The sequence below is a fragment of the Choristoneura fumiferana genome, chromosome 8 (assembly GCF_025370935.1).
Source record: "Choristoneura fumiferana chromosome 8, NRCan_CFum_1, whole genome shotgun sequence".
Lineage (NCBI taxonomy): Eukaryota > Metazoa > Arthropoda > Insecta > Lepidoptera > Tortricidae > Choristoneura > Choristoneura fumiferana.
Window position 1 is genome coordinate 3,787,917 of NC_133479.1, and position 21,965 is coordinate 3,809,881.

At 36.3% G+C, this 21,965-nt stretch overlaps 1 pseudogene; it reads left to right on the plus strand.

Annotated features, from left to right (window-relative positions):
• The first annotated feature begins 1,109 nt into the window (after window positions 1-1,109).
• The window catches only part of LOC141429990 (uncharacterized), a 60,515-nt pseudogene continuing 39,659 nt past the window's right edge, over window positions 1,110-21,965 (plus strand).

Here is a 21,965-nt window from a genome sequence, read left to right on the forward strand (position 1 = left end):
ACAGTAACGATTGTTTTATTAGAGGAGGGAGGTTACGTCTTTTTAGGTTAGGTGCAGGCTGCGCGAGCGGGTAGTTTTCATATAAAACTTGGTGGCGCGAGATGCAATGAGTGAAACGGCAATGCAGCTTGCCCGCTCCCTCCGCCCCCGCCCGCGGCGCAGGGGGAGGGGGGCAGTGTCGCGTTGATGAACATTTCTCCCATTTTTTCTTTTTACGCGAATCGTTTTTAAAGGGTTTCGTCATAATTGCGAAGGCATTATGTTGACAGGGTGATGAGGACGTGTTATACTTAAACAAATAATAGGATTCTGCCACAGATTTTACTTTTTGGACATTTTTTTAATAAAATAGCTTTGAGAATTGTGACATATTAGATTTAGAGATTTATATTCAAGCTCTGAATTCCATGTAGAGGTTATTTCCGAAAAAGTATACTCGTCGAAGTTCAATTTTTTTTCTACAAACTTGTATATATTTTTTTGTAAAACAACGCCATAATCTTTGTCATAATCATCTATCCATTTAATTAAGAATAGATTTCCAATCAGCAATATACATGAAAAGCCACGCCATTTTCATAAATTTTAATTAAAAAAAAAGCTTACGTAACTCGACGCACATTTATGAAATAACAAAACGGAACAAAAAAGTGAAGTAAACAAAAACCCCACCTACGTTGCGGAAGGCGGGAAAATGTTTCCCGCCTTTTCTCTGAGACGTTTTGCGCGCGATTTCTAATGCGAATCTTATAAGAAATAGAAAATATTCCATAAAAACTTAAGTTCACATATTCCTGTTAGAAAGTAATGCAAATTATTTAAAGGAAATAAAACTGTTGAAAGAAACTAACTTTATCAATAAAAAAAATAGGCTGCGATGTGTTTTGTAATTGTTCTTAAAAATTCAGAATCACCGTTAAAATTCAAAACTTTTTTTAAAGCATGACTTTTTAAATACGGAGAATATTTTTGTTTTGCTTATACAATGATTGCATTCAGCCAGCACTTCAAATTCGGAAAACCTATGTGCTTAGGCATATTTCAGGCGCATCCATGGCGCGGGGAAGCAAAAAAAAAGCATCGCCGGACGCCAGTCAGCCAGTTGTCGCGGCGCGCGCCGGCCGCGTCCAATCTTCATATTATTTTACATTACGTGTTTGATTTCGCGTAGCCTTTGGACAGCGCTTCTTGCGGCGCAACGTGAAAATTGTGACTTTGGACCCTAAAAAAATGGAACCGCACTCGAAAAACAAAAATTATTCACCCTCGGCAAAATTGTTAAAAACCGCAAATAAACGCAGTTCAAACTAGGTTTTCGTTTCTATATTTTATTTTGACACAAACTACAGTTAACAAAGTTTTTTGTTGTTTTTTTTTTACAAACTGAAGAGATGATACTGTAATACACGGACAAGCGTTGAGAAGATGGCACTCGCTTCATCTGTGAGCCTCTACTACTCGATCGTGCAGCGGGCGGCAAGGCACTACTTAGAAGACTACTGTCATACAGGTAAGGTTATACTTCATTCAGGTTAAAAAAAAACGACGCAGCTGAATTTTTTTAAGCTTTTTTTTATGAAAAAAAGCCTGCTATACGTACGCACGCATTGCAAGTGCACTGAATCAGGTGCTGCCTTTTCCTTCTGCTGTATGTACCTACGTCGCGCGTCTTTTGTAAAGTTGTTGAAAAAATCTTTTGATTTTTTTGTAAACGTATATCTAATTTTTTTGTTTGGAAATCTTATTTACAGTTTTTTTATTGAATGCTCAAAAAAAATATAACATAATTACTTATTAGAAAAATATTATTTTTTTTAATTGAAATTGTCCAAACAGAACACGAACACTGACAAATAAAAAAAGTAACAAAATTTTATTATTTTTAAATAACACATTCAGATAATATTTGAAACAATATAACAAGCTTGAATTTATTCAAACATAATAACCAACAAGTAAAAAAGTGACCTAGACTAAAACTAGAACTTAACCTGCCGTCGGTTCGGTACTCTTAATTAACTGTATTTAGTTACGATAACTATATAACGTAATATATCATACTTGTATGAATATGTATGAGAGCTCCGGACCGACAGCTCATGCTGATGGATTAAAAGTAAAACTAGCTGTTCAATGTTAAGCGTTAAAGAGGCCAATCATCTTTAAATAAATATATAAATGATCCCAATGCCGCCGGTTCCGGTTACGCTACGGTAATGCTGCAACAAGTATGCTATACAAGTTTAGCTATTGGACATTTTTTTTAAAAGTACATACAGTCGAACATAGAACCTCCTCCTTTTTTGAAGACTGTTAAAACTGATCTTCAGTAGGGAATGAAAATTTGTCAAATATTAGGTAAAATGTACAAACAATAATAACGCTGCAACAAGTATGCTACACAAGTTTAGCTATTGGACATTTAAAAAAAAAGTAGGTACATACAGTCGAACATACTATATTACTTGCATTCAGAAGTCGTAGTCAGTAAGTAAATACTTAGGTACTTAAAAACATGAGATGACGTCATGTTGCATTAATTCATATTATTCAAAAACTTCCAAGTAAATTAGATAAATAATAACCCTACCTTTGTGTTTAATATTTTCAACAGAGAGCAACAAAGATCAAAGCATAAAAATGTCTAATTGTCTACTTGAAGAAAAGTTTATTTAAGTACTTACTTCAACTTTTAAGATTGCATTGTTTAGTGCATGTTGTACTTCGTGCCGCGTCCAATATATATGTATGACAATGAACAGCGGGCTTTATAATAAATAATATATTATAACGTGATTCTTGAAAAAGTCTTATCCGAGACACAGACAATAAAGGTAAAAGTAATTGCTTTTTATATCAAGCTATTTTACCACCGAAAATATAGTTAATTTTCTATACTGCCTACTGAAAGAAATTCAATAGGTGATTTTTTTTCGTCTACGCTTAATTTTAAATTGAAGGTACTTGCGTCTTGCACCCTCGTGATTTAATAACTATTTATTCCCCGTTTTCAACATACTGTGGCACCACAATTTTCATAAGTAGAAAAAAATTGACTGTCTATGACATCTGTCATCTCCGGTTTCAAATTCATTTCTGGTACGTGCATGATATTGCTACCGCCTTTTTAAAGGAGGAGGTTCGATGTTTGACTGTATTTATGTTTTTTTTTGTTTGGTTCAAATTTTTTCATCGTTTGTTTTAACTGCCAGTTGGAGCTGGCTGGCATGTTCATTGGTCTAAGTTCTAAATAAATGAAAACATTAAAACTACGTAAGAAGTTGACTTCAGATGAAATCCGAACTCGTTGTTGACCCTTATAACAAGAAAAAGTAACTAGGAATAATAAGATAATTATACTATCATCTTGTTTAATTCGTTTGTAAGTTTTTCTTTCAAATTTCTAATAATTTACCTACTTATTTCCCTAGACGTGAAAAATATTATTGTAGAATCAATGTGACATTGTATTCAACTTTAGCCTCTTACTCTATTATTCATAAACGCTTGTCAATGTTAAATAAATATTCATTCTGTCACTTTGACATTTGCCTTTGTCAGATAGAGGCAAAAACGTAAATTTAGTTGTAACAGGTTTACTGCTTTTATAAATAAGGGGTATTTACCTAAGTCATATGCCTTTCTGATTTTAAATACCATAAATAACGTATTTTCAATTAGCTTATCGATTAAATAAAAAATCCATTAAATGGCAAAAATACTAAAACATTTTCTTCATTCTATATATATATATATATATATATATATATACATATATATATATATATATATATATATATATATATATATATATATATATATATATATATATATATATATATATATATATATATACATATACTATGCTCAAAACATTCACTCTTAAAGAAATATCCTTACCGATATTTTAAATGCGAAAGTGTTTAAGTAATTGTACGAGTGCCTGTCACTGACCCAATAGTTTTCATTTTTAATCTTGTCATTAGCAATAAAGATGACAGCTCGGTGTCGTCTATTGGGCATTAGCGTGTCGAGCATTGGGACTACTTACCTAATGATTGTTTATTACGCTTTGACTTTGATTATTGTGATGACATTTGGTATGGAGATAATTTGAAACCTAAAGGAGCGGCCACACCGCTGCTAAAAAAACGGTGACGGTATGGAATCGCAGTGACGCGTCGTATGCGCACCGTTTTTATCGCGCATGCTCTTCAAACCGCTGCTTAAAATACGCAATCGCATTGACGTGCCGTAAACGTCAGTACCCTTAGTGTAAGTTTTCGGTTACAAAATACGTCTCGATCGCGTTCGCGTTAAAATCTCAATTTGTATGGAAACACGAACATCGCAAACGTTCCGCTAGAGGCGCTGTTCGTGTTTGCATACAAATTAAGATTATAACGCGAACGCGATCGAGACGTATTTTGTAACCGAAAACTTACACTAAGGGCACAGGACTTTACCGAACAAAAGTCGTGACATTTACGGCACGTCACTGCGATTCCGCACCGTTTGCGTATTTTAAGCAGCGGTGTGGATAGCATGCAATAAAAACGGTGCGCATACGATGCGTCACTGCGATTCCGTACCGTCACCGTTTTTAAGCAGCGGTGTGGCGGCTCCTTAAAAACTCCCCAACGTTGTCACTTTGAAGTGACAAAGTCGGGGGTTTCCAACTTTTTGTTGGTTAGGTTATTTTCGATATTTTGAACATTCACATTTTACCCGTAGGCATTTTAATTTTCGATATTCAAATATGTAACCTTAAGAAGGACATCGGATAGTTTTATTCCGGAAAATTTCATAGCTCCCTCGGACGCGACGAACGAATTATTCGCATACAGAGTCGCAGGCAACAGCCAGTTGTAAAATAAATTTTAATTGCAAAAAAAATCGCTCTCTGTAAAGCAAAAAACTAGCCCTTCTTCTTCCCTTCTTAAAATATGAGAAGCTGGGTATTGATTGTACAAATTTTCATGGTGTTAACTTGTGTAAAAAAATATTATCGGTCCCTTTAATTTAAAAAAAAACTTTTAAAAATCTGTTTTTCATATATTTTTCATGATAAAAAAAACAGTATAAGGTTCACATCTTGTGGTTGTTTAAACTCGTGGGCTCGACAAGCCAAGCACGCTAGATTCCATCATAAAAACATACATTCGTCATTATTTCTGGCTTCTATATATCTCACTGTTGGATACAGGCCTTCGCTCAGAAGAAAATGGTTTAGACCGAAGTCTTCACGCGAGCCTAATCTAGATTAGTACTATAGAATTGGTTTGTAGGTCTATATACGTTTACTTGCAATGTTTTTCTTCAACTAACTAAAACTCTAGCGTGCTTTTGGACTAAATCGTACAACCCGTCCTTTTCTAACCAGAAGAAGTATGCATTTCTAAGCAGAGCGCAGATGTTTTTAATCGACTAAACCAATTTTATCCAATCTGAATGTCTCGATGAAAGTGTACCCTAAAACGCCATGTTTTTGTGTCCACAAAGCACTTATTTTTCTTTGTATAATTCGATCTTATTCTACTTTTTAAAATATTTGATACTTAAACATAAATATCAATAACACAAATAAACAATCATGTAGCGTCGGGACGCCAATATTTTAAATATATTAAAGGCTAAATTAACATTTTATTCTAAGCTTACGATAATGCCTCTTCGCCACCAAAAGTACGCATAAGCCCAAAAGTGCTAAAACTTTCGAATATTTGAACATAAAAACCCATCCGGCAATCCTTAAATCTTTGTCGTTTTTCATACATACATTTTAGATAGAGTGAGAGAACTCACATAAATCCTATTTTATCCAAATTATGAGAATCTTTTTCAGAACTGTGATCATTCAAATAAACAACAGATTTTTTGACAAGGAACAAAAATAATTATAACTATTTGTATTGTTATTTTTAATTACCTATTATTATTGTACAAAATAATTATAACTTTGTACTCGTAGGCGCCTCAATTTAAAATTTTAGTTCATCTTTATTTTTATACTTAAGTTTTGTTGAAACTAATGCAAACCAAAAGAAATACAAAATATATACTTTAAATTGATGTGTTGACGGAAGATCGATTTTAATGCAATATTAATTGCATCACGTACAATATTGAATAAATTAATGAAGTTAATAGAAGCTTAGAATGGCTGACCTTAAAAAAGCACAATGCGAGATCGTGGTTACACGAAATAGAGTCGCATAAAACTATTTTGTCGAACAAATGTTTATTTCTTTTTCGTTTTCACCACACTTTAAAACGAATTTTAACTAAAGGTTGTAAATATAGATAACAAAATATAGAAGTTACAAAGTTTTTGAATGTTTATTTACGTATTAAAAACACATTGCCTTACTCAATTGATCCTTTAATACATAGCTTTAGACAAATAAAATTATTTAATTTTATAAGGTTCCATGCTGGCATAGGAATCAAATTGGTTGACTTCACCTCATGTAACATCGTCAGAGGCCCAAAACCACTTTTTTGGTTATTAAGTTAAAACCCTAATTCACTACTTTTTTTACCCACTTTCTATCAGCACGCACCGTGTTTATCCAAGTTTAAAGTGTACTTCCAAACTTACAATTTCTAACTATGAATGTCTTAATTAAAGAACTTTCGAGCGCGATACTCCCGCCGTGCGTTAATATGCTAATGCAGTGCATCTCCAAATGTCAAGGTCGCTTGTGCGGGCGACTGTACACCGGGCGGGTGGTGCTCCGAAGATTTCATTATTGTTGATCATTTTGTTTTGACAAGATGTTTATAGTGTAATAGTGTCTTGGCTTCATAGGTTCTATAGGGGATAATGACTTTTAAGGTATCTACCTACCCACTACACCGTGTCGTACCAGAGAGAACGTAACGGGTCAGGCAAAAATATCGTCACTACCCAGCCCTAAAAAGGCTTAAGTCTTTACAATTCAGTGCGGCTAAAGGTCTAAAAGACCCCATATTTTTAATTTGTTTTTTTATAATAGTTCTAAAAGTCCGAGACCGGGGCGAAGCCAGTACCATCCATACTTCCATACTAATGTTATAAATGCGAAAGTGTGTGTGTTTGTGTGTATGTTTGTCCGTCTTTCACGTCGAAACGGAGCGACGGATTGACGTGATTTTTGGCATAGAGATAGTTTATGGGTCAGAGAGTGACATAGGCTACTTTTTATCCCGGAAAAATGCACAGTTCCTGAGGGAACAGCGCGCGATAACCGAATCCCACGCGGGCGAAGCCCTAAATCTATATACAGTGCGGCGAACCTCCACGGAAAAATATCCAGTTTTGTTTTTCTTTCGTGGTGGGGCACAATAGACCTAGTGCCGCACTGAAGTTTAAGTAGGGTAGGGCTCTTTAAACCTATATCATGGACAGGGATATTTGGAAATAATTCCCATCCGCATTAGCGATCCCTTCAAATAGCGAACCTACTGTGTTAAAAATAAAGTTGTGTTAAATACTTGTGATGTATACATATCATTTAATAATATTGTAAATCTGTTTTAAAAAGATATATATACCTCGTTGAGTTTCTTCCCGGATTCTTCTCAGCAGAGGTTTTTCCGAACCGGTGGTAGTTTTTTTGACATTCATAAGTGCTTGTTATAGCCTAAATTGAATAAAAATATTTTGACTTTGACTTTGACTTTATTAACGCACCAGAATAACAAACATGTAAATCAGTCCCGCAGCCAACGTGTTAATGTCTTCTTGATTTGAATTTTGTATCTGTTTGATTGTACCCAAACCCATACCCCAATTCTGCGGCGGCGCTCGCGCAGCAATCTCACGCGCCGCCGCGCGCGCCGCAAAAACCGACGCGTCACCCAGCCCAGCGCGCCCCTTAATCACTCCAAACTTAATCCGAATCGGCCCTCCACTTAACAGGGTATTTAACTTTAACAGGTCGAGAAAAGTTAACTTTCCTGTCACCAAGAGTCAACACTGGGCCTTCGAAGTGCAAAATACGAACTTTATAACTTGCTGTCCCGCTGACGTTATATTAATACAAGAGCGAGGGACGGTACCTATACGAACTTCGATTTTCGAATTTCGTACTAGCCTCCCCCCCCCCGGGCCCTATTTCACCAACAAGACAATTGTCAGTGCAATATGTCGAGTGACAAGCTATTTATTTAAGATTTATTTATACGACATTAATTTGTTTTTCACACCTCTCCTTCAGAAAAGTTACTTAGTTAAGGGAGCAAAGTGCAACTTTTCTGTTCAAGGCTTTTCTAAGCGTTTTATTGCAAATGTCATTTTTTTATTGTAAAGCCACGCCATTTTCTATGCTGGTTGTTCTTTAATAATATTTAGATTTTTTTTTTTCAAGTTTCTTAATGCTCGGTGTGAAAAGTTGTATGAGCCACTCGGGAGCAAAATTATTTTCATCTTGGGCGTTAACACTTGAATCCCTCATTACGCTCAGGATTCTACTTTAGAATCCCTCGCTACACTCAGGATTCTATTGCAGAATCCTTCGCTACATTCTGGATTCAATGTACGCCCTCGCCGTAAATACACCATTTTGCTCCCTTGTGACACAAATAACTATTATTTTGTGAGATTAAGGGGCTGTTTCACCATCCATTGATTAGTGTTAACTGGCGGTTAGGTGTGATGCCGTCTCTATTTGTTTTGTTCGAATAGACGGAGACGGCATCACATTTAACCGTCAGTTAACACTAATCAATGGATGGTGAAACAGCCCCTAAAGCTGTCAAGTTTGCGTTATAATTCTAATGTTTCGTGATTATTTATTTTCAAAGTGGCTCTGGCGCTCTAGCTGCAGAAAAGTAATAAAATACCAGGGTCTTTATTCAGCACACTCGTACTTTCGTTGCTGTCGGTTTTAAGATCGTGGGTCCATGAGGTCCGGCGCACACAAACTTATAATATAAAAATGCTAAAGGGCCATCTCGCCACCATTGGAGACTAAAGAGCTGGTAGACTCTCAACGAATTTTCATCGCTATTCAATGAGAGAATGCTGCTAGCCTGTTGGGCACCAAGTCACGGAGGCATTTTTAGGGTTCCGGACCCAAAGGGTAAAAAAAGGGACCCGAATACTAAGACTTCACTGTCCGTGTCACCTGTCACCAGGCTGTATCTCGTGAACCGTGATAGCTAGACAGTTGAAATTTTCACAGATGATGTATTTCTGTTGCCGCTATAAATCAAATACAAAAAACAAATTAAATAAATATTTAACACCGCAGCTGAGGGCCAACTCCGAAATTCAAAAATCGAAGTTCGTATCGTCCCGTCCCTCTCGCTCTCGTATTAAATAGTGTAAGTGTAAGAGATACGGAGCGACACGAAAGGACACTGCTGCTGCAGTCAGAAGTTCGTAGTTGGCAGTAGGGAGCTGCGCAGTCTTGCATCAGGTCCCTTAGTCGTCTTTTACGACACCCCCGAGAAGAGATCGGCCCGTCTTATTCTAAAACTAGGCACGGCAATGACTAATGTAAAATTAAAGTACTATAAACTACCTATTAATTATACGCGGACAACGTCGTGGACTGAAGCTACTTTTCCTCTGCCGGTGTGTTGTAAAACTCAAAAAAAAAACATTTATTTGGTATCATCAAAATGTTACACAATATTTATATTCGGCCCCTCCTGGTACCTATGACAATAATTATGTTAGAAGGTTCCTCTCCTCTCTTCCGGAGTTGTTTTACAATTTAACAGATACAGTATTAAAGTAAAACTAACATCCTAAATTCACACAAAGTGACCAATTTGTTCTGGTTGCCTCCCCGTTCACTTTCAGCGTAGAACCAGGTTAGGTTGACCACAATTACGGTGACGACCGCGGACAGTCTGCTCGAGTGCCTCATCTGATGTGACGCCAATTTGTGGCCAGCGATTGCTAATTTGGTTTTGCCTAGGTTCTAGCGCTAGCTTTTAACCGTATTCATTTCATAGACGATAGTTTAGCTTTTTTTATGATTGTTTACCAACCTCAAAAGAAAACAAATAGGTAGGTAATGAAAAGGAAAATCATTAACTAGAAAACTAAAACAAAAATTGTTTATTGACGGTCCCATGCGAATGAAGTTAGCATTTAAACTCTTTCTATTATATTTTTTACTATAATTTCTTTATAGAAAAAAATAATATAATATAATATAGGCTGAGATTTAATATGTCACGTGGCTGATCGCTCTGCTTAATTGATAAGTTCATTTTCTCCTTTTTTTTTAAACATTTCAGAAATTTATTTGTCAAAGAATAAATAGGTAAAAATTTAACAAATAAAAAAAACTTGCAAATCTATTCCCTATTTTACATAATATATTTTTCTATATAACAATAACAACACACACACAAACATCACGCCTGTATTCCCAAATGGGGTAGGCAGAGCACACGAATCGTGACCGCTTCGGAGCCACTTTTAGCAATTTTAGGTTTAACAATTAAATAGAATAAATCAAATAAAATTAAATTTTAATTAAATTATGAATACAATCAAACAAAACCGGTCAACGAGCATGTCGGGCCATGCTGTGTAGGGTTCCGTAGTTTCCGACCTTGCCTTAACTTTGCCTCAGCAATCATTTCTTACAAAAACTTAAAAACTGCTCAACTTATTTAGTTGAAAATAACTTTCCTAGAAAGTTTTTATGAAGCAATGACACATACTTTCCTACTTGTTGTCTATTTGTACTTAATACATACTATTGTTGTGTCTTGTGTTGTGAATAAATATATTTTCTGTCTTTCTTTAAGCTTAGCTTAACATAAATTGTATATATATTTTGTGTAATTAAATAAAATAAAAAATAATGACGACTATTAATTACTTACGACTATTAATTACTATGAATATTAATTACTTACTTAAATAATGATTACTTTTTTGTACGAAATTATGTCGATCTGCGCTCATAATTTTTCCAGTACATCACAAGGCATCGCAGCCTCCGCGCAGGCTCACGTGGCCTGCGCGCGCGCGCAGTTTACAAACACGGCCGCCGTGTCCGGTCCCGATAGTCTTAACGACCTGATTACGGCTTATTGACGTTAGTACTCCACACCGGATGCTGATTACTTTGAGAGTAATTAGGTGGCTCTATGGGATTTATTACACCCTTATTGAAATTTAAATTATTTATTAAAAGTAAATTGTTTTACACGAAAAGTCTTTAGTAAGCGCTGAAATTGTGTCTATGTGTAGTCTATCTTCTGTCTATTTATATTAATACAAATTAATCGTAAAATGTGTTGCTAAGCGCAAAACTCAGGAACGGCCGGACCGATTTCGCTAATTCTTTTTTTGTTGTGCTCTTTATTGTCGGGATATTTTTTTCTGGAAGAAATTTTTAAAAAATTACAACAGTGTTGAAGCCGTGGGCAACAGCTAGTGTACAATATATCCATATACTATACTAATGAATGGTAATACAAATAGACCGGAGGGAAACGTTCTACCTAAATATTAATACAATACCGTGCTAATTCATAAATGCCTAAACAAGGATACTAAACTTAGCTTTATACAGCCTGTATATGTCCCAATACTGGGTATAGGCCTCCTCTCGGAATGAGAGAACTTGCCCGAGAGGCCCGTGCGGGTTGGGAACTTCTATCTACAACATTTTTTGATTTTGACATTTTGCAAGCGCTAATCCCGATCCCGTGAGAATATCGGAATAAGAGTGATATATTCGTTACTTTTGACATCCGGCAGCGCGTGGACAATCTGGTGCTGCGGGTGTCCAAAGGTACTCACCAACAGGGTGACCTTCTTGTTCATTCGATCTTATAAAAAAAAAATGTTGATACCAACATTAGACGCGATGCGTCCAAGGGAAAGCTACATTGCTACTCGTTAAACTGGCTGTCTGTCTGTCCGCCTGTCAGAACATTAGATTATAACGTGCATTAGTTCATATAGTTACTGACGTGTAAAGACAGCTTCTAAGAGTGTACTAAGGGAATATTTATAACCGGTTTTGTAACGTAGTTTTTAGGGTTCCGTAAGCGAACAACTTTTAAATCTAAACCTTTCTATCGTCTGGTTCAAAATTTGCGTATGTTTGTTACTCCTTCACGCTATAACGGCTGAACGGATTTAAATGAAATTTGGTAAGTAGATAGCTGCAGATCTGTAATGACACATAGGCTATTTATTTATAGGGATTATTATTTAATTAATTTTCATTTTTTGTGATTAGATAGATAAATTAGCATTATAATTATTTTGACTTACGAACTAATTGCAATTTTTAGTAGCCTATTAGAGCGATATTTCTAACAGGTCTAAACTGTGCTTTACAATATTCTCTATTTATAGCTATCGTAGTTTGTGCGTTATCAGGGCAGGCGACGTCGCGTGGCAACGCGTGTTTTGTAAACACTGTACTCGTTTGAGTTTGGTTGTGAATGAATTCAAAATTTACGGGTATTTTCTATCCGACTACGAAGAAGCAAAAGAAGGGTCATTGATCTCCCTATTACAGTTTTCCCGCATCCCGCATTCCCGTCATTGCTATCCCGCGAGAACTACGCAATTTTTCGGGATAAAAACTACCTTAAGTCCTTCCCCGGGACTCAAACTATCTGTATACTGAATTTCATCTGCAAGGCTAATACGAAACTCAAAACTCGAAGTTCGTATCGTACCGTTCCTTTCGCTCTCGTATTAAATAGTATAAGTGTCAGAGGGACCGCATGACACGAACTTCGAGTTTCGAGTTGCGTAGTAGCCCTGCTGAATCGGTTCAGCGGTTTAGAAGTGATAAGGTAACAAACAAATAAGCATACTAACACTAACTTTGCATTTATAATATAAGTGGGATTTGAGGCTGTGGTAGTATATAAAAATGAGCAATTCTCTCATTTACTCAATGAAATGTAAAATTTTACAAGAACGAAATAGTTTTTGAAATAGATACGCCCGACACGAGCTGCGTCTCTTAGCCGTACGCGCGAAGTGTACCAACGAACTACACGACGACCAGCAGATGCGGAAATTCTTTTCATTTCCGTTACATACATAAATAGATAGTTACAAAATAAACTAAAGGCTAGCACACTGCGTTTTTTAGACGCGCCGGCGACGCGTGTTTAAATCGATACAAACTCGATACCCACGCAAGTTGTATGACTTCTTTATGAAAAGAAAAACGCGGTGACCAAAAGCTAAATTAAACCGATTTATAATAACAAAGTCTAATCTATGGCTGCGTAGAGGTCGAGAAAGCGCTACGAGTTTACGTAGGCCCTGCTACGATGGACCTACGACATAGGCAGGTACTATACGAATAACCTGCGGCTTTTTTGCGGGTGAACTATTGGATCTCGCTGTTAAAAAGTTAAAAAAAGTCACTAAATTCGCACCGGAGTTCCCAAGAATTACATGGTGGTAAGATTTTGTCTGTAGATTTAGCGGTTGAGATTTTAGGAATTCCGATCCATTGAGAAAATCAGAGTAATATACCGTTTATATTATTGTTTATGCATGCACTATATATTATTCTCGAATATCAATAGAATTTTCCTCGTCTGTTTGTCGTTTCTGTAATTAATTGTCTTTAAGTCACTGTCACGAATGAATGTATTTACTTTCTTTTAAACAGAAGACAAAAAATAACTGACCTAATTTCTTCTTCCAAATTTTATCCAAATCCATACACACGTTTTAGCGTAAAAGAGTAGCAAACACACACGAACTTCCGCATTTAACAACGTTCATAGGATAACAGATATTCAGTTACGTGACTGATATTTTTACCAGCTTTTATTATATTAACTCTCTCGGGTTACCAGCATAATCATACATTTAGACGTACTTTAATCATCCTGCTACAAATCCACAAGTATACAAAAAAACTTCGGCATTTATAATACTTAGAAAACTGCATTCTTCGTACCTATAGACGCGTGCAAATGCCACCTGACGCACTGAGTCGCAATTGTAAGCGAACCAGTATTTCCACCTTACGCACTCTTGAATACAATCTGCGTTCTTTATTGCTAAAGCAACCGCCACCTTACGCACTGGGTTACCACCATAATCAAACCAGAGTTTCGCCGCCTTACCCACCCTTAACCCTAACAATACAATAAATATAAAAATATTCCTTATTGCACGCCACAAAGGAGTACAGTGATATAACAAAAACACAAAAAGTGCGGCAGACAATAGGCGTTCTTATCGCTTAAAAGCGATCTCTTGCAGACAACCATTTTTATAACGAAACTAACATAAATAATTTGTAGTACGTGACTTAAACACAAAACAAAACCTGCATTCTTTATTCCAAAAGACCCATCAACCAACAGCCACCTTACGCACTGGGTCGCCACTATAAACAAACCAGTGTTGCCACCTTACGCACCCTTGACCCTGACCTTGGGCGCCCTCGCGGGTCAATACGCAGCCGTATTATTATTTCATGCCGTGTGCACCCTCCTTATGGGGAGAGTTATACGGTTTTTTTAAAGGTCATTTATTTGTTGACAGTGTTTTTCAATGTTTTTTTGCTAACCCTCGAGGGATTGTTTTTGTATATGTGCGTGTGGACGATGGAAGTTATAATTAGGTAAACATATCGTGGCTATGATTACATTTTTGATCTGTGTAAGATAGAGATTTACGAGCGAGACGTTAAATTATTCACAAGTTGCAGAATTAACTATCACACTGAAATTTCACGTAATACAATATGTTTCTTTCATACAATATTTTAATATTGAAACTTTCTTTATTTAAAATTTTATTGCATGAAAAATCTCACATTTAACTTATAAATTTATTCAGGCAAGTTGTTAACGAAATTTAAATAATAAAGCAGTTGTTGTGCTTTCTCGATATTATTAACAAAAAAAAAAGTTTGCAACATGTTAGCACAATAATAGATTTAAATAAATAGCACGTGAGTACCTGAGAAGCCATTAAATTCAATGCCGTCTTCATGGTCCGTCTACCATCAAACCTAACACGAATAATATAACTTGTCATTTTGTTAGAAATCTTCTATATAAATAAAAATTAATCGTAAAATTTGTTGCTAAGGACAAAACTCGGGAACGACTGGTCCGATTTCGCTAATTCTTTTTTTGTTGTGTTCGTTACTGTCAGGAGAAGGTTTTTATGGAAGAAAATACAGAAAAAATACAACGGGGGTACAATAAAAATTTGCTCCTTTGTATAATTTTGACATTCCATAGGTACATCTGCCAAAGAAATCATAGTGAAAATTAGAAGATATTGTGTTAAATATTACATTTGTAAGTTTGTTTGTTACCTTTTCACGTCTATAACGGTAAACCAATTTAAATGAAATTCGGTATACAATTAGTTTCAGTCCCGGAGATAGGATATAGCTTTTTATCCTGGAAAATTGCATACTTAGTTCCCGCAGGATAGCGATAAACGATAAAAAAATCTACGCGGACTGAGTCACAGGCAACAGCTAATTTGTTTTTTGTTTTATCAACAGAGGTTCTTTTAGAACCGTTGTTATCTACTTTTCGACGTTAAATTGAATAAAAATATTTTGACTGTGACTTTGAACCATTAACCGTATAAAGTCAAAGTCAAAATATCTTTATTCAATTTAGGCTGTAACAAGCACTTATGAATGACAAAAAAAAATCTACCACCGGTTCGGAAAACCTCTGTTGAAAAGAATCCGGCAAGAAACTATATTCTAACGACCGAGCGCTCGCAATCGCCCGCAATCGTAATCACTATTTCTTTCTACCCTCATCATATACCGTCCCACCAAAAGAAGTAGTGAAAATGATTATAATTCCCAGTGCATTAACAATAAGGCCTGAGATCAACAAATTTAGTCCCTGGTAACAATTTGCATAGACACTTTATTCATTTTTATGACCAAAACTATAACCTTCTTTTACGCCACTAATCTAATTCAAACGAGGCATTAAAATTACTATTACGTGCTCACAAAGCGTGATGGAACAAATTGGCCCGACATATGCTCAATATATATTTAACCGGTCCAACATATGCATTGGTGTTAAAGTGACCCTAACTATGCAACCTTGTCGCTGTAACTGTGGACAGTATGAATTTAGTGAGAGATACGTTTCGTGAATGTGACATGGGACTATTTCCTAGACCCTTTGTTTGGCAACATAGTAGATAGGGTGGGAATTGGCTTAGGTTAGCTATTTAGGCGAATGATCTGTTTTACTGAGTGGGCTCATCCCCTATTTTTGCAGGGCCAGTGATCTTTTTAGGGTTCCGTACCTTAAATCTACCAAAACGGCCTTGTTGCTAAGTTTCCGCTGTCTGTCAGTTCATCCATTCTTTAAACCGCTGTATCGCTTTAAAAATCACATGTTTATACGTATGTCTTCTATTACTTATCTAAAATATACGTGTAGTTTTCTAAGAATGTGTCTCTAAAAGTTAAGCTTCAAATTGATAGGTTCGTCTCGAAGGAAAGGAAACGTTTTTACGATCACAAAAAATCCCGAGATATTACAGATACACGCCCCAAACCCTCCCTGGGAACTACGGCCCAAGCCCTCTTGTTCTGAGAGGGGGCCTGTGCCCAGCAGTGGGACGTATATAGGCTGGGATGAATACAGATAATTTTCTTATGGTAATTTTTTTATATGGTATAAAGACAAAAAATGGACTCTCCAAACAACAAAATGGCCTGGCCCAGTAGGAAAAAGAAGTGTTGGAAGGCAGAGAAAAAGATGGATTGATGACCTCATAAAAATAGCAGGAAAAGAATGGATGAATATTGCTATGGATAAGGAAAAATGGAAAAAGATGGAGGAGGCTTTTACCCTTGGAGACCACTAGTGTGGAGAAAAAGATATAATAATAATAATATTTTTTTTATGACTACAAACGATATTCAGTTTTGAGGTAGCACTGACAGACCACTTATTTCGCTGACTGTATTGCTGGTGGCAAAAGCTCTTATTACATCCGGATGTAAAGGATGACGTCATTTCCTTGTTTATTACCAGTTTCCGCTGTGCGTGACTGTACCAGCTTACAAAGAAAGAATTGATTAAAATATTATTAAACCCATTGATGCCTAAAGGGCTGTTTAGACTGTGCAAGATTACAAAACTTTTTGGAACTTTTTAAAATAATGTTTTAATGTGTATGATCTGTCATTCATTATACTTTTGCTTTCACGTCCGTAAATCAGTGCCTTACTATTTAATCCTAAATAGGTACGGTCCGGGCCCAAACCTCTTTTCTTAATGAGAGAGCTTTATGTACAGTAAAGAGTTATTGTCATTAATTTTATTACCTTAAAAGGGAGCTGAACCAATTTTATTGCAATTTATACTAAATTTATCACGATTGAATCACCTTCTATTTAAAAAACTGTTTCGATACTTTGAAACCCCAGCACACTATGTAGGTACTTGGTACAACCTTTAAACTTATAAAATCCCTCATACGAGTGTCAAGGGTTAAAAAATGATGTGGATATCTATTCCTATTCCTAGTTAAATCTATTACACACTTGTCAAATCGTCCCCTAAACGCGGATAATAATTATCCGCGTGTAGACCAGCCTTTATAATCCAATTAGAAACGCTTACCTACTTACATTACCCACTGGTGTGTGTGAAGCAAATCCGTAATGGGCCCGCGTGGGAACTACTGCCCAAGCCCTCTCATTCTGAGAGGAGGCCCTGCAGTGGGACGTATATAGGCTGGGATGATGATGAGTTAGGAATCTGGAGCGTTTGGAAAGAGTTCAAATTTGCATGGTTGTCTGAATAGTTAGGTCTTGAGTTGGGGGTTAAAGTCGAGTTTAAAAAGGGCATGTTGCAAGTGAAGGAATTCCATGTATTGGAATGGTGAATCATCTGTTGTAGGTATTAAGTGGAGTCCGAGATCCGAGCAAAAATAGTAAATACGAAAATGAAAGTTTTTTGTAACAAAAACAATTAACATTAACCAGAAATCACCAAAACTTAACTACACACGAATTGAAGGTAAGATTGGTTTAAAATGTGGAAAAAAATACAAACAGAATTATTTTTAAATTCGAATTTCATTTTAGAGGCCCTCGTAGTGTTTGCGGCCAGTATTTTTTTTTTTTTATTAAACTTGAAACTTGTTAAGTTTGCAATCTTACATTCCGACACCCAAATTAGCAGGGCTACTACGAAACTCGAAACTCGAAGTTCGTGTCGTATCGTTCCTCTCGCTCTCGTACTAGTGTCAGAGGGACCGAACGACACGAACTTCGAGTTTCGTAGTAGCCCTGTAGGTATTGACCTATGTCTTCAACAGCGCTTTGAGTTCTCCGATATCTACGATCTATCCTCTTATAGTATGTAGTGTGTACTACACAGCCCTGTATATTTTAGGCACACCCATAAAAAGCGATAGAGCTAAACATATAGACTCATGGAGCCATTGAATCGACACGGCATGAACCATAAGATCGCGTGCCGCTGGCGCAGCAATATCACGATTGTCTGGGTGAAACGAAGCGCCACTGAGAGCGATTTAAGAACAGAGTTAATAATTTTACGTTATGGGCACTTTTGTACCGGGAATATCAAGGGGCGGGTTATTTTACTAGGTTAGTTTTGTAATAATTGCTTATTGATAGAAAATAAATGATTTATTAATAATTCTTCTTCTTCTTAAAGGGCCACTCCATTACTACAGGATTGGCTGTTAGTTCTGAAAATTTATCTCTGTCTTGAGCCATCCAGACCAGTTGCTCTGCACCTTCGATTCAGGTCCATTCCTCATAATCCGCAACAACGACATCTTTTGGCTAATTAATAATAATAATGGCTCATACAATACTTTACAGACTAAAGTTACTAATAATTCCCAGCGCTGGTCTTATTTTTCTAGTTTTTCTGTGCATCTATATTTCAGTTTGTATTTTCCATATGGGTTTTACGGGATGACCGTAAAAGTAACCAAATTTGGAGTTGAAATAAATAATACAAAAAGACTCCAAAAATCAATCTTACTAATAATTTGTAAAATAGGTCGCATTATAAAACCACCAGCCGCCTATACGGTTTTCTAGCCACTTGTTTATTCTCCCAGCACAGTCAATAAATGTCAGACGAGAAATTTTAATCCGATGTAAACACATGTTAATAGAAGGAGAGACCACAAAATAATGAGATCAGTTCTAGAAGAAAATACCCACAATAACATTCATCCCGATAAGTCCCGGATGTTGTAACAGTCGTGAGCTTTTTGGAAGCTTAAAATCGCTCCCGCTCCCGCTCACAGTGGCGCCGCACCGCTCATCGTTACGCTGTAAGTTTAGTGATGTGATATCGGCGCTTGCGTTGATTTACGACCCGTTTGACACGAAACCAAGCAATTCAATAAATAAAGTATGGAGTGAACAGTGAGGCACACGGTGACATTGCCAAGAAATATAAGAGGCTGTATAGCGCCTGTATTAATGGCTCTGAAATGTAATCGTATTACATGGTTCAAATAATGAATGGTTGACACAGCAACCAGGGGATTGTTACTTGTTGTGCTGACGAACTGAATATTATTTCTATTACAGTTCTACATAATTTTATTTAAAATGTCTTTTGCAAGTTTGTTTCTCACTTGGACAATCGGCACACGATTCGCAGGTTATGCGGGTTTCCTCACGATATTTTCCTTTACCGTAAAGCTCATAGTTAACTTCAAATGTACCTCATTTCGCACATGAATTTCGAAAACTCATAGGTGCGAGTCAGGATTAAATCCACTAGATCAAACACAGATCAAACCTCAGAAACGGCTTTTTTAGACACGCACTCAAAAACTTAAGAATAAATATTCGTATTTTTTAGAAATGTCTGCCCTCAGTTATCGTCTTATTCTCGGTTATCCAACTCTTAATGGAAACTTGGAAAAATCCCTGAATTACTATTAAACAGTCTGTTTAACCCGAGCAAAACCGCGTGGAACAGCTAGACTTTAATAAAGACTAGTCTGCAATTGCCAATATCCGACAAACCTCTAAGTGGGTGCTTGTAAATTGTTCGGACTGCAGCCAAATTACGTATTCGAACTGCACTTGGAACAATATACGTCGCATGTTTTACTTAAAATTTTAAACAAATCGGTTTCAAATTAATGCTGTTAATTTTTAACATTTACCAAAAAGGTATTTGACTATTTTTTATTTATTTAATAAATCAAAGCTTGACAATGCGTGTTATCGATTATAAAAGCTATCTTTAAATATTTGTGTTATAAAGGTTTGGGATTCACGATTAGAAAGAGAAAGACGACGTCACACGCAAGTAGCGCTATACTTTCTGCATAGAGAAAAGCGTTTTAGAAAGAGACAAATGCAGATTTTTCAAAAAATCGCTATATATCCAATTTTCAACCGAATAAATTTTTCTCCTCTGTTTCTGATTTTTTTTATAATAATATACAGCATATGGCAAATTAAACAGTTGTCAAATACCGTATTAGGTTCTGGTGTATTATTGGCGTAATAAATACAAATTTAAGCAACACAGATAAAATTACATTAAAATTAAGAAATTAAAATAGCATTAGGTATTTTAGTCAAAATACCACAAACATGAGTTATCATCTTATCAAGCCCTCGTGTGTTTTAGCGTGATAAGTCCCAATTGTGGTATTTTGTATATGAGCATTCTTTTTCCTGTATGCCAACTAATAGAAGTTAAGTTTTTAAATTAAAATTCTCATTCCACATCCAACATTTATTTGTAATTATATTTTTATGAAAAAATGACTTTCTGCCAAGTTTCTTGCGGCGCATTCTTCTTGGCAATGATGGTCTTTCCGAAAGCGCTGGTAGTTTAAAAAAATGACGTGTAAAAGTGCCCATTGCGGCCTATTTACTGAATAAATCATTTGAATTTGAATTTTTGAAAACAATATCTTTGTCATTGTTTCTTAAAAAAAAAAGCTTTTTCCACTTGATAAAAAAACATATATTTGCTTGGTCACAGCAAGTGTCATTAGCAGCATGACGCGTCAGGCAATGCATTGAACCTGCGCGGGCGCGTCTGTGCGTCCGTCTGGCCGTAATTGCATAACCGGGCCAATGTCGGGGACAGTGCAAGCGCAGTGTATGAGTATACTACTATAGCACTGACTAATACTGTACAGTCGATTCCATAAATTTGTGAGCAAAAATTTGATCAAAAATATCTGAACACGCTTCTATACCTAGTGCCATCCACGAAGACGCGTGATTTTGCCAAAATTATGACATGACAAAATGACATTTTAATAAGAACCACGGCACGCGTCATCGTGAATGACTCTACCATACGCCGTTAAGAATAGAGTCGTGTTCAGATATTTTTGATCAAATTATTGCTCACAAGCTTATGAACTCGACTGTACAATGAACTAAAACAATTAATTTGCTCACCCGCGAACAAGCACGTAAGTTTAGGTTAGGTTAAGGCTAACGGTGTGTTAAGGATCTCCGCAAAGTAACGCCTGATTCAGTAAATTATCTGAAAACATTGTCTTTTTATGTATAACCTATCTAAAATTACCCCACAATGCGAACATTTTGCTTACAAGCAGGGCTCTGCTAACACTAGATATTTATGGAATAATAAGAAAATTGGTTTTAATCCATGCATAAACAGTTCTCCGAATTGTCTTTAGTGATGGTTGGATTTGTCTTTAATTTTATATTTGTTTCACTCGCACGCGCTGGTCCGTCGCCCCTTAGCCCTGACCTCTCAATTGGCGGACGTGACGTCACGCTTCCGTCCGCTAATCGCTGCGCCCGCGCAGATCTATATTGGCGACGAGACACTGCGATATGGTCATGTATCTACATATGTATGTATACCGGGTGTGGCCTGTGAGAGGAGCAAATCATTAAAACATAGATCGTACTCGTCAGAATGGACGATATTATTTCAGCGGCTTTTAAAAATAATGGAATCTTTAGATTTTCCTTTTTTTCATACAAATTAGTGTTGTCAGTGTACGC